This window comes from Salmo trutta, unplaced genomic scaffold (assembly GCF_901001165.1).
Source record: "Salmo trutta unplaced genomic scaffold, fSalTru1.1, whole genome shotgun sequence".
Taxonomy (NCBI): domain Eukaryota; kingdom Metazoa; phylum Chordata; class Actinopteri; order Salmoniformes; family Salmonidae; genus Salmo; species Salmo trutta.
In genome coordinates, this window is record NW_021823482.1 from 30,001 (window position 1) to 40,175 (window position 10,175).

At 40.6% G+C, this 10,175-nt stretch overlaps 6 non-coding genes across 6 annotated transcripts; all 6 read right to left on the reverse strand.

The window, feature by feature from the left end:
* Positions 1–162: 162 nt before the first annotated feature.
* Positions 163–234, reverse strand: trnap-agg (transfer RNA proline (anticodon AGG)). Its single transcript has one exon. It is a non-coding gene; the product is annotated as a tRNA-Pro (tRNA).
* A 2,334-nt stretch (positions 235–2,568) lies between these two features.
* Positions 2,569–2,640, reverse strand: trnap-agg (transfer RNA proline (anticodon AGG)). Its single transcript has one exon. It is a non-coding gene; the product is annotated as a tRNA-Pro (tRNA).
* An 891-nt stretch (positions 2,641–3,531) lies between these two features.
* On the reverse strand, positions 3,532–3,603 carry trnap-agg (transfer RNA proline (anticodon AGG)). The gene has a single exon. It is a non-coding gene; the product is annotated as a tRNA-Pro (tRNA).
* Positions 3,604–5,938: 2,335 nt separating this feature from the next.
* On the reverse strand, positions 5,939–6,010 carry trnap-agg (transfer RNA proline (anticodon AGG)). Its single transcript has one exon. It is a non-coding gene; the product is annotated as a tRNA-Pro (tRNA).
* Positions 6,011–8,345: 2,335 nt separating this feature from the next.
* Positions 8,346–8,417, reverse strand: trnap-agg (transfer RNA proline (anticodon AGG)). The gene has a single exon. It is a non-coding gene; the product is annotated as a tRNA-Pro (tRNA).
* Positions 8,418–9,308: 891 nt separating this feature from the next.
* trnap-agg (transfer RNA proline (anticodon AGG)) lies at positions 9,309–9,380 on the reverse strand. The gene has a single exon. It is a non-coding gene; the product is annotated as a tRNA-Pro (tRNA).
* Between the last annotated feature and the right edge of the window lie 795 nt (positions 9,381–10,175).

Sequence of the window (10,175 nt, forward strand, 5' to 3'; positions counted from 1 at the left end):
TCTTTGGGCTTTTTGCAGGTTTTCTAAATGAAGTGCGACATTGAGCCAACTAGTGAATATCACAATAGATTAGCAGTCCATCGCCTAAACCATTCAGCCACCTCGTCCTGCGACCAGTGGACCGAGATCTGCCTGTCTGAGCTTGTTAAAATATCTGCAAAAGGGCTCATCCAGGATTTGAACCCGGGACCTCTCGCACCCTAAGCGAGAATCATACCCCTAGACCAACGAGCCTTACACAAGTATAACATTTTTTGCTTTCTGCGGCAATGAAAATGAGTATATCATTTGTTGTTGTCCATGGTGCTTGGAAAGATTGAACCTCATGTGAGTGTTTGTGCTATACTTGTGAGCATAGCAGTCTTCCAAACTGTTGACCAGGCTTCAGTTCAAATCTTTTGTAGTTCATCTGCTGTGTCTTTCACATTCTGTCTTCTTCAGCCGCGACAGCAAACTGATGATGAGTTTTGACAAATGAATATTAAGCAAAATTAGATCAATTAATATTTTAACCTGTTTGGTATAGGGGGCAGTATTGAGATTTTGGAAAAAATATGTTCCCATTTTTAACTGCCTCCTACACCAACTCAGAAGCTAGAATATGCATATTATTGTTCAGGTTTGGATAGAAAACACTCTGAATTTTCTAAAACTGTTTGAATGGTGTCTGTGAGTATAACAGAACTCCTATGGCAGGCAAAAACCTGACAAGGCTTCAAGCAGGAAGTACCCTGTCTGACAAGGAGTCGTGCGTCTTACCTCTTTTTATTGAAAAGTAAGGATCTTAGCTGTAACGTGACAATTCCCAGGGCTCCAATAGGCTCTCAGAGCCCGCGAAATAACTGAAGGTTTACGAGGGAACCTCAGGTTGAAATATATTATCGCCTTTTGTAAGTGGATGCTCGGAGGACCTTTCAATGATGCGCGTGCATGAGTCGCTTCTGAGGAGAAATTTTATTCGGCTGTTTAGGCTCAATGCATACTCCCGGTCGGAATATTAACACTTCTCTACGACATAAATGGCATAAAAATTGGTTTTAAACAGCGGTTGACATGCTTCGAAGTACGGTAATGGAATATTTAGACATTTTTGACACGCCAATGCGCCATGCGCGACACCGCGAAGAAGCATTCTAGAACTCACGAACAAAACGTCGCTGTTGGAACATAACGATGGATTATTTGGGACCAAACCAACATTTGTTATTGAAGTAGAAGTCCTGGCAGTGTATTCTGATGAAGAACAAGCAAGGTAAGAACATTTTTCTTATAGGAAATGTGATTTTGGTGGAGGCTGAACTGGGTGGGTATCTAAATAGCTAGCCCTGTAATGCCGGGCTATGTACTTAGATTATTGCAAAATGTGCTTCATCCGAAAAGCTATTTTAAAATCGGACATATCGAGTGCATAGAGGGGTAATGTATCTATAATTCTTAAAATAATTGTTATGCTTTTTGTGAACGTTTATCGTGAGTAATTTAGTAAAATCACCGGAAGTGTTCGGTGGGAATGCTAGTTCTGAACGTCACATGCTAATGTAAAAAGCTGGTTTTTGATATAAATATGAACTTGATTGAACAGACATGCATGTATTGTATAACACAATGTCCTAGGTGTGTCATCTGATGAAGATCATCAAAGGTTAGTGCTGCATTTAGATATGGTTTGGGTTTATGTGACATGATATGCTAGCTTGAAAAATGGCTGTGTGATTATTTCTGGCTGGGTACTCTGCTGACATAATCTAATGTTTTGCTTTTGTTGTAAAGCCTTTTTGAAATCGGACAGTGGGGTTAGATTAACGAGATTCTTGTCTTTAAATAGCTGTGAAATAGTCATATGTTTGAGAAATTGAAGTTATAGCATTTCTAACGATTCAAAAATCGCGCCACTGGATTGAAGTGGCTGTTACGTAGGTGGGACGAAATCGTCCCACATAGCCCAGAGAGGTTAAAAGAGAAAAACGAAAAAATAAAACTTCAAAAAGAATGGAGCTCATTTATTTTGAGTCGATTGATGCATCAGTAAGTGAATCAAAGTAAACGAATGTAAAAAATACCCATTCAAATCGATCAGTTTTCAACTAGAGAGATTGAGACGAGTCGTATCTGTCTCAAGCCTCCATAACTGTTTATGTTACACCTCCACATCTGCAATGAAAGGTGGTGGAGCTAGAGCGGTGTTTGTCAAACCATGAGACATACCTATAATCGGTCTTCTCACAAAAACATCGGTAGCTTCTGAACCGTTTGACCTACAAAATCCTATGACCCCTCCCTGGAAAGAGGAGACCCTCGCGAACACGGTGGTGTTCTCAATTTTTCTCTACGTCCCCCACAAGTGTCTAGGGACTCGTCTGAATTCGGAACCCTCTATGTGCCAACTTCTGTTTGTAGAATCCAAAATCTTTGGGCTTTTTGCAGGTTTTCTAAATGAAGTGCGACATTGAGCCAACTAGTGAATATCACAATAGATTAGCAGTCCATCGCCTAAACCATTCAGCCACCTCGTCCTGCGACCAGTGGACCGAGATCTGCCTGTCTGAGCTTGTTAAAATATCTGCAAAAGGGCTCATCCAGGATTTGAACCCGGGACCTCTCGCACCCTAAGCGAGAATCATACCCCTAGACCAACGAGCCTTACACAAGTATAAAAATTTTTGCTTTCTGCGGCAATGAAAATGAGTATATCATTTGTTGTTGTCCATGGTGCTTGGAAAGATTGAACCTCATGTGAGTGTTTGTGCTATACTTGTGAGCATAGCAGTCTTCCAAACTGTTGACCAGGCTTCAGTTCAAATCTTTTGTAGTTCATCTGCTGTGTCTTTCACATTCTGTCTTCTTCAGCCGCGACAGCAAACTGATGATGAGTTTTGACAAATGAATATTAAGCAAAATTAGATCAATTAATATTTTAAAAGAGAAAAACGAAAAAATAAAACTTCAAAAAGAATGGAGCTCATTTATTTTGAGTCGATTGATGCATCAGTAAGTGAATCAAAGTAAACGAATGTAAAAAATACCCATTCAAATCGATCAGTTTTCAACTAGAGAGATTGAGACGAGTCGTATCTGTCTCAAGCCTCCATAACTGTTTATGTTACACCTCCACATCTGCAATGAAAGGTGGTGGAGCTAGAGCGGTGTTTGTCAAACCATGAGACATACCTATAATCGGTCTTCTCACAAAAACATCGGTAGCTTCTGAACCGTTTGACCTACAAAATCCTATGACCCCTCCCTGGAAAGAGGAGACCCTCGCGAACACGGTGGTGTTCTCAATTTTTCTCTACGTCCCCCACAAGTGTCTAGGGACTCGTCTGAATTCGGAACCCTCTATGTGCCAACTTCTGTTTGTAGAATCCAAAATCTTTGGGCTTTTTGCAGGTTTTCTAAATGAAGTGCGACATTGAGCCAACTAGTGAATATCACAATAGATTAGCAGTCCATCGCCTAAACCATTCAGCCACCTCGTCCTGCGACCAGTGGACCGAGATCTGCCTGTCTGAGCTTGTTAAAATATCTGCAAAAGGGCTCATCCAGGATTTGAACCCGGGACCTCTCGCACCCTAAGCGAGAATCATACCCCTAGACCAACGAGCCTTACACAAGTATAACATTTTTTGCTTTCTGCGGCAATGAAAATGAGTATATCATTTGTTGTTGTCCATGGTGCTTGGAAAGATTGAACCTCATGTGAGTGTTTGTGCTATACTTGTGAGCATAGCAGTCTTCCAAACTGTTGACCAGGCTTCAGTTCAAATCTTTTGTAGTTCATCTGCTGTGTCTTTCACATTCTGTCTTCTTCAGCCGCGACAGCAAACTGATGATGAGTTTTGACAAATGAATATTAAGCAAAATTAGATCAATTAATATTTTAACCTGTTTGGTATAGGGGGCAGTATTGAGAATTTTGGAAAAAATATGTTCCCATTTTTAACTGCCTCCTACACCAACTCAGAAGCTAGAATATGCATATTATTGTTCAGGTTTGGATAGAAAACACTCTGAATTTTCTAAAACTGTTTGAATGGTGTCTGTGAGTATAACAGAACTCCTATGGCAGGCAAAAACCTGACAAGGCTTCAAGCAGGAAGTACCCTGTCTGACAAGGAGTCGTGCGTCTTACCTCTTTTTATTGAAAAGTAAGGATCTTAGCTGTAACGTGACAATTCCCAGGGCTCCAATAGGCTCTCAGAGCCCGCGAAATAACTGAAGGTTTACGAGGGAACCTCAGGTTGAAATATATTATCGCCTTTTGTAAGTGGATGCTCGGAGGACCTTTCAATGATGCGCGTGCATGAGTCGCTTCTGAGGAGAAATTTTATTCGGCTGTTTAGGCTCAATGCATACTCCCGGTCGGAATATTAACACTTCTCTACGACATAAATGGCATAAAAATTGGTTTTAAACAGCGGTTGACATGCTTCGAAGTACGGTAATGGAATATTTAGACATTTTTGACACGCCAATGCGCCATGCGCGACACCGCGAAGAAGCATTCTAGAACTCACGAACAAAACGTCGCTGTTGGAACATAACGATGGATTATTTGGGACCAAACCAACATTTGTTATTGAAGTAGAAGTCCTGGCAGTGTATTCTGATGAAGAACAAGCAAGGTAAGAACATTTTTCTTATAGGAAATGTGATTTTGGTGGAGGCTGAACTGGGTGGGTATCTAAATAGCTAGCCCTGTAATGCCGGGCTATGTACTTAGATTATTGCAAAATGTGCTTCATCCGAAAAGCTATTTTAAAATCGGACATATCGAGTGCATAGAGGGGTAATGTATCTATAATTCTTAAAATAATTGTTATGCTTTTTGTGAACGTTTATCGTGAGTAATTTAGTAAAATCACCGGAAGTGTTCGGTGGGAATGCTAGTTCTGAACGTCACATGCTAATGTAAAAAGCTGGTTTTTGATATAAATATGAACTTGATTGAACAGACATGCATGTATTGTATAACACAATGTCCTAGGTGTGTCATCTGATGAAGATCATCAAAGGTTAGTGCTGCATTTAGATATGGTTTGGGTTTATGTGACATGATATGCTAGCTTGAAAAATGGCTGTGTGATTATTTCTGGCTGGGTACTCTGCTGACATAATCTAATGTTTTGCTTTTGTTGTAAAGCCTTTTTGAAATCGGACAGTGGGGTTAGATTAACGAGATTCTTGTCTTTAAATAGCTGTGAAATAGTCATATGTTTGAGAAATTGAAGTTATAGCATTTCTAACGATTCAAAAATCGCGCCACTGGATTGAAGTGGCTGTTACGTAGGTGGGACGAAATCGTCCCACATAGCCCAGAGAGGTTAAAAGAGAAAAACGAAAAAATAAAACTTCAAAAAGAATGGAGCTCATTTATTTTGAGTCGATTGATGCATCAGTAAGTGAATCAAAGTAAACGAATGTAAAAAATACCCATTCAAATCGATCAGTTTTCAACTAGAGAGATTGAGACGAGTCGTATCTGTCTCAAGCCTCCATAACTGTTTATGTTACACCTCCACATCTGCAATGAAAGGTGGTGGAGCTAGAGCGGTGTTTGTCAAACCATGAGACATACCTATAATCGGTCTTCTCACAAAAACATCTGTAGCATCTGAACCGTTTGACCTACAAAATCCTATGACCCCTCCCTGGAAAGAGGAGACCCTCGCGAACACGGTGGTGTTCTCAATTTCTCTCTACGTTTCCCACAAGTGTCTAGGGACTCGTCTGAATTCGGAACCCTCTATGTGCCAACTTCTGTTTGTAGAATCCAAAATCTTTGGGCTTTTTGCAGGTTTTCTAAATGAAGTGCGACATTGAGCCAACTAGTGAATATCACAATAGATTAGCAGTCCATCGCCTAAACCATTCAGCCACCTCGTCCTGCGACCAGTGGACCGAGATCTGCCTGTCTGAGCTTGTTAAAATATCTGCAAAAGGGCTCATCCAGGATTTGAACCCGGGACCTCTCGCACCCTAAGCGAGAATCATACCCCTAGACCAACGAGCCTTACACAAGTATAAAAAATTTTGCTTTCTGCGGCAATGAAAATGAGTATATCATTTGTTGTTGTCCATGGTGCTTGGAAAGATTGAACCTCATGTGAGTGTTTGTGCTATACTTGTGAGCATAGCAGTCTTCCAAACTGTTGACCAGGCTTCAGTTCAAATCTTTTGTAGTTCATCTGCTGTGTCTTTCACATTCTGTCTTCTTCAGCCGCGACAGCAAACTGATGATGAGTTTTGACAAATGAATATTAAGCAAAATTAGATCAATTAATATTTTAACCTGTTTGGTATAGGGGGCAGTATTGAGAATTTTGGAAAAAATATGTTCCCATTTTTAACTGCCTCCTACACCAACTCAGAAGCTAGAATATGCATATTATTGTTCAGGTTTGGATAGAAAACACTCTGAATTTTCTAAAACTGTTTGAATGGTGTCTGTGAGTATAACAGAACTCCTATGGCAGGCAAAAACCTGACAAGGCTTCAAGCAGGAAGTACCCTGTCTGACAAGGAGTCGTGCGTCTTACCTCTTTTTATTGAAAAGTAAGGATCTTAGCTGTAACGTGACAATTCCCAGGGCTCCAATAGGCTCTCAGAGCCCGCGAAATAACTGAAGGTTTACGAGGGAACCTCAGGTTGAAATATATTATCGCCTTTTGTAAGTGGATGCTCGGAGGACCTTTCAATGATGCGCGTGCATGAGTCGCTTCTGAGGAGAAATTTTATTCGGCTGTTTAGGCTCAATGCATACTCCCGGTCGGAATATTAACACTTCTCTACGACATAAATGGCATAAAAATTGGTTTTAAACAGCGGTTGACATGCTTCGAAGTACGGTAATGGAATATTTAGACATTTTTGACACGCCAATGCGCCATGCGCGACACCGCGAAGAAGCATTCTAGAACTCACGAACAAAACGTCGCTGTTGGAACATAACGATGGATTATTTGGGACCAAACCAACATTTGTTATTGAAGTAGAAGTCCTGGCAGTGTATTCTGATGAAGAACAAGCAAGGTAAGAACATTTTTCTTATAGGAAATGTGATTTTGGTGGAGGCTGAACTGGGTGGGTATCTAAATAGCTAGCCCTGTAATGCCGGGCTATGTACTTAGATTATTGCAAAATGTGCTTCATCCGAAAAGCTATTTTAAAATCGGACATATCGAGTGCATAGAGGGGTAATGTATCTATAATTCTTAAAATAATTGTTATGCTTTTTGTGAACGTTTATCGTGAGTAATTTAGTAAAATCACCGGAAGTGTTCGGTGGGAATGCTAGTTCTGAACGTCACATGCTAATGTAAAAAGCTGGTTTTTGATATAAATATGAACTTGATTGAACAGACATGCATGTATTGTATAACACAATGTCCTAGGTGTGTCATCTGATGAAGATCATCAAAGGTTAGTGCTGCATTTAGATATGGTTTGGGTTTATGTGACATGATATGCTAGCTTGAAAAATGGCTGTGTGATTATTTCTGGCTGGGTACTCTGCTGACATAATCTAATGTTTTGCTTTTGTTGTAAAGCCTTTTTGAAATCGGACAGTGGGGTTAGATTAACGAGATTCTTGTCTTTAAATAGCTGTGAAATAGTCATATGTTTGAGAAATTGAAGTTATAGCATTTCTAACGATTCAAAAATCGCGCCACTGGATTGAAGTGGCTGTTACGTAGGTGGGACGAAATCGTCCCACATAGCCCAGAGAGGTTAAAAGAGAAAAACGAAAAAATAAAACTTCAAAAAGAATGGAGCTCATTTATTTTGAGTCGATTGATGCATCAGTAAGTGAATCAAAGTAAACGAATGTAAAAAATACCCATTCAAATCGATCAGTTTTCAACTAGAGAGATTGAGACGAGTCGTATCTGTCTCAAGCCTCCATAACTGTTTATGTTACACCTCCGCATCTGCAATGAAAGGTGTTGGAGCTAGAGCGGTGTTTGTCAAACCATGAGACATACCTATAATCGGTCTTCTCACAAAAACATCGGTAGCTTCTGAACCGTTTGCCCTACAAAATCCTATGACCCCTCCCTGGAAAGAGGAGACCCTCGCGAACACGGTGGTGTTCTCAATTTTTCTCTACGTCCCCCACAAGTGTCTAGGGACTCGTCTGAATTCGGAACCCTCTATGTGCCAACTTCTGTTTGTAGAATCCAAAATCTTTGGGCTTTTTGCAGGTTTTCTAAATGAAGTGCGACATTGAGCCAACTAGTGAATATCACAATAGATTAGCAGTCCATCGCCTAAACCATTCAGCCACCTCGTCCTGCGACCAGTGGACCGAGATCTGCCTGTCTGAGCTTGTTAAAATATCTGCAAAAGGGCTCATCCAGGATTTGAACCCGGGACCTCTCGCACCCTAAGCGAGAATCATACCCCTAGACCAACGAGCCTTACACAAGTATAAAAATTTTTGCTTTCTGCGGCAATGAAAATGAGTATATCATTTGTTGTTGTCCATGGTGCTTGGAAAGATTGAACCTCATGTGAGTGTTTGTGCTATACTTGTGAGCATAGCAGTCTTCCAAACTGTTGACCAGGCTTCAGTTCAAATCTTTTGTAGTTCATCTGCTGTGTCTTTCACATTCTGTCTTCTTCAGCCGCGACAGCAAACTGATGATGAGTTTTGACAAATGAATATTAAGCAAAATTAGATCAATTAATATTTTAAAAGAGAAAAACGAAAAAATAAAACTTCAAAAAGAATGGAGCTCATTTATTTTGAGTCGATTGATGCATCAGTAAGTGAATCAAAGTAAACGAATGTAAAAAATACCCATTCAAATCGATCAGTTTTCAACTAGAGAGATTGAGACGAGTCGTATCTGTCTCAAGCCTCCATAACTGTTTATGTTACACCTCCACATCTGCAATGAAAGGTGGTGGAGCTAGAGCGGTGTTTGTCAAACCATGAGACATACCTATAATCGGTCTTCTCACAAAAACATCGGTAGCTTCTGAACCGTTTGACCTACAAAATCCTATGACCCCTCCCTGGAAAGAGGAGACCCTCGCGAACACGGTGGTGTTCTCAATTTTTCTCTACGTCCCCCACAAGTGTCTAGGGACTCGTCTGAATTCGGAACCCTCTATGTGCCAACTTCTGTTTGTAGAATCCAAAATCTTTGGGCTTTTTGCAGGTTTTCTAAATGAAGTGCGACATTGAGCCAACTAGTGAATATCACAATAGATTAGCAGTCCATCGCCTAAACCATTCAGCCACCTCGTCCTGCGACCAGTGGACCGAGATCTGCCTGTCTGAGCTTGTTAAAATATCTGCAAAAGGGCTCATCCAGGATTTGAACCCGGGACCTCTCGCACCCTAAGCGAGAATCATACCCCTAGACCAACGAGCCTTACACAAGTATAACATTTTTTGCTTTCTGCGGCAATGAAAATGAGTATATCATTTGTTGTTGTCCATGGTGCTTGGAAAGATTGAACCTCATGTGAGTGTTTGTGCTATACTTGTGAGCATAGCAGTCTTCCAAACTGTTGACCAGGCTTCAGTTCAAATCTTTTGTAGTTCATCTGCTGTGTCTTTCACATTCTGTCTTCTTCAGCCGCGACAGCAAACTGATGATGAGTTTTGACAAATGAATATTAAGCAAAATTAGATCAATTAATATTTTAACCTGTTTGGTATAGGGGGCAGTATTGAGAATTTTGGAAAAAATATGTTCCCATTTTTAACTGCCTCCTACACCAACTCAGAAGCTAGAATATGCATATTATTGTTCAGGTTTGGATAGAAAACACTCTGAATTTTCTAAACTGTTTGAATGGTGTCTGTGAGTATAACAGAACTCCTATGGCAGGCAAAAACCTGACAAGGCTTCAAGCAGGAAGTACCCTGTCTGACAAGGAGTCGTGCGTCTTACCTCTTTTTATTGAAAAGTAAGGATCTTAGCTGTAACGTGACAATTCCCAGGGCTCCAATAGGCTCTCAGAGCCCGCGAAATAACTGAAGGTTTACGAGGGAACCTCAGGTTGAAATATATTATCGCCTTTTGTAAGTGGATGCTCGGAGGACCTTTCAATGATGCGCGTTGCATGAGTCGCTTCTGAGGAGAAATTTTATTCGGCTGTTTAGGCTCAATGCATACTCCCGGTCGGAATATTAACACTTCTCTACGACATAAATGGCATAA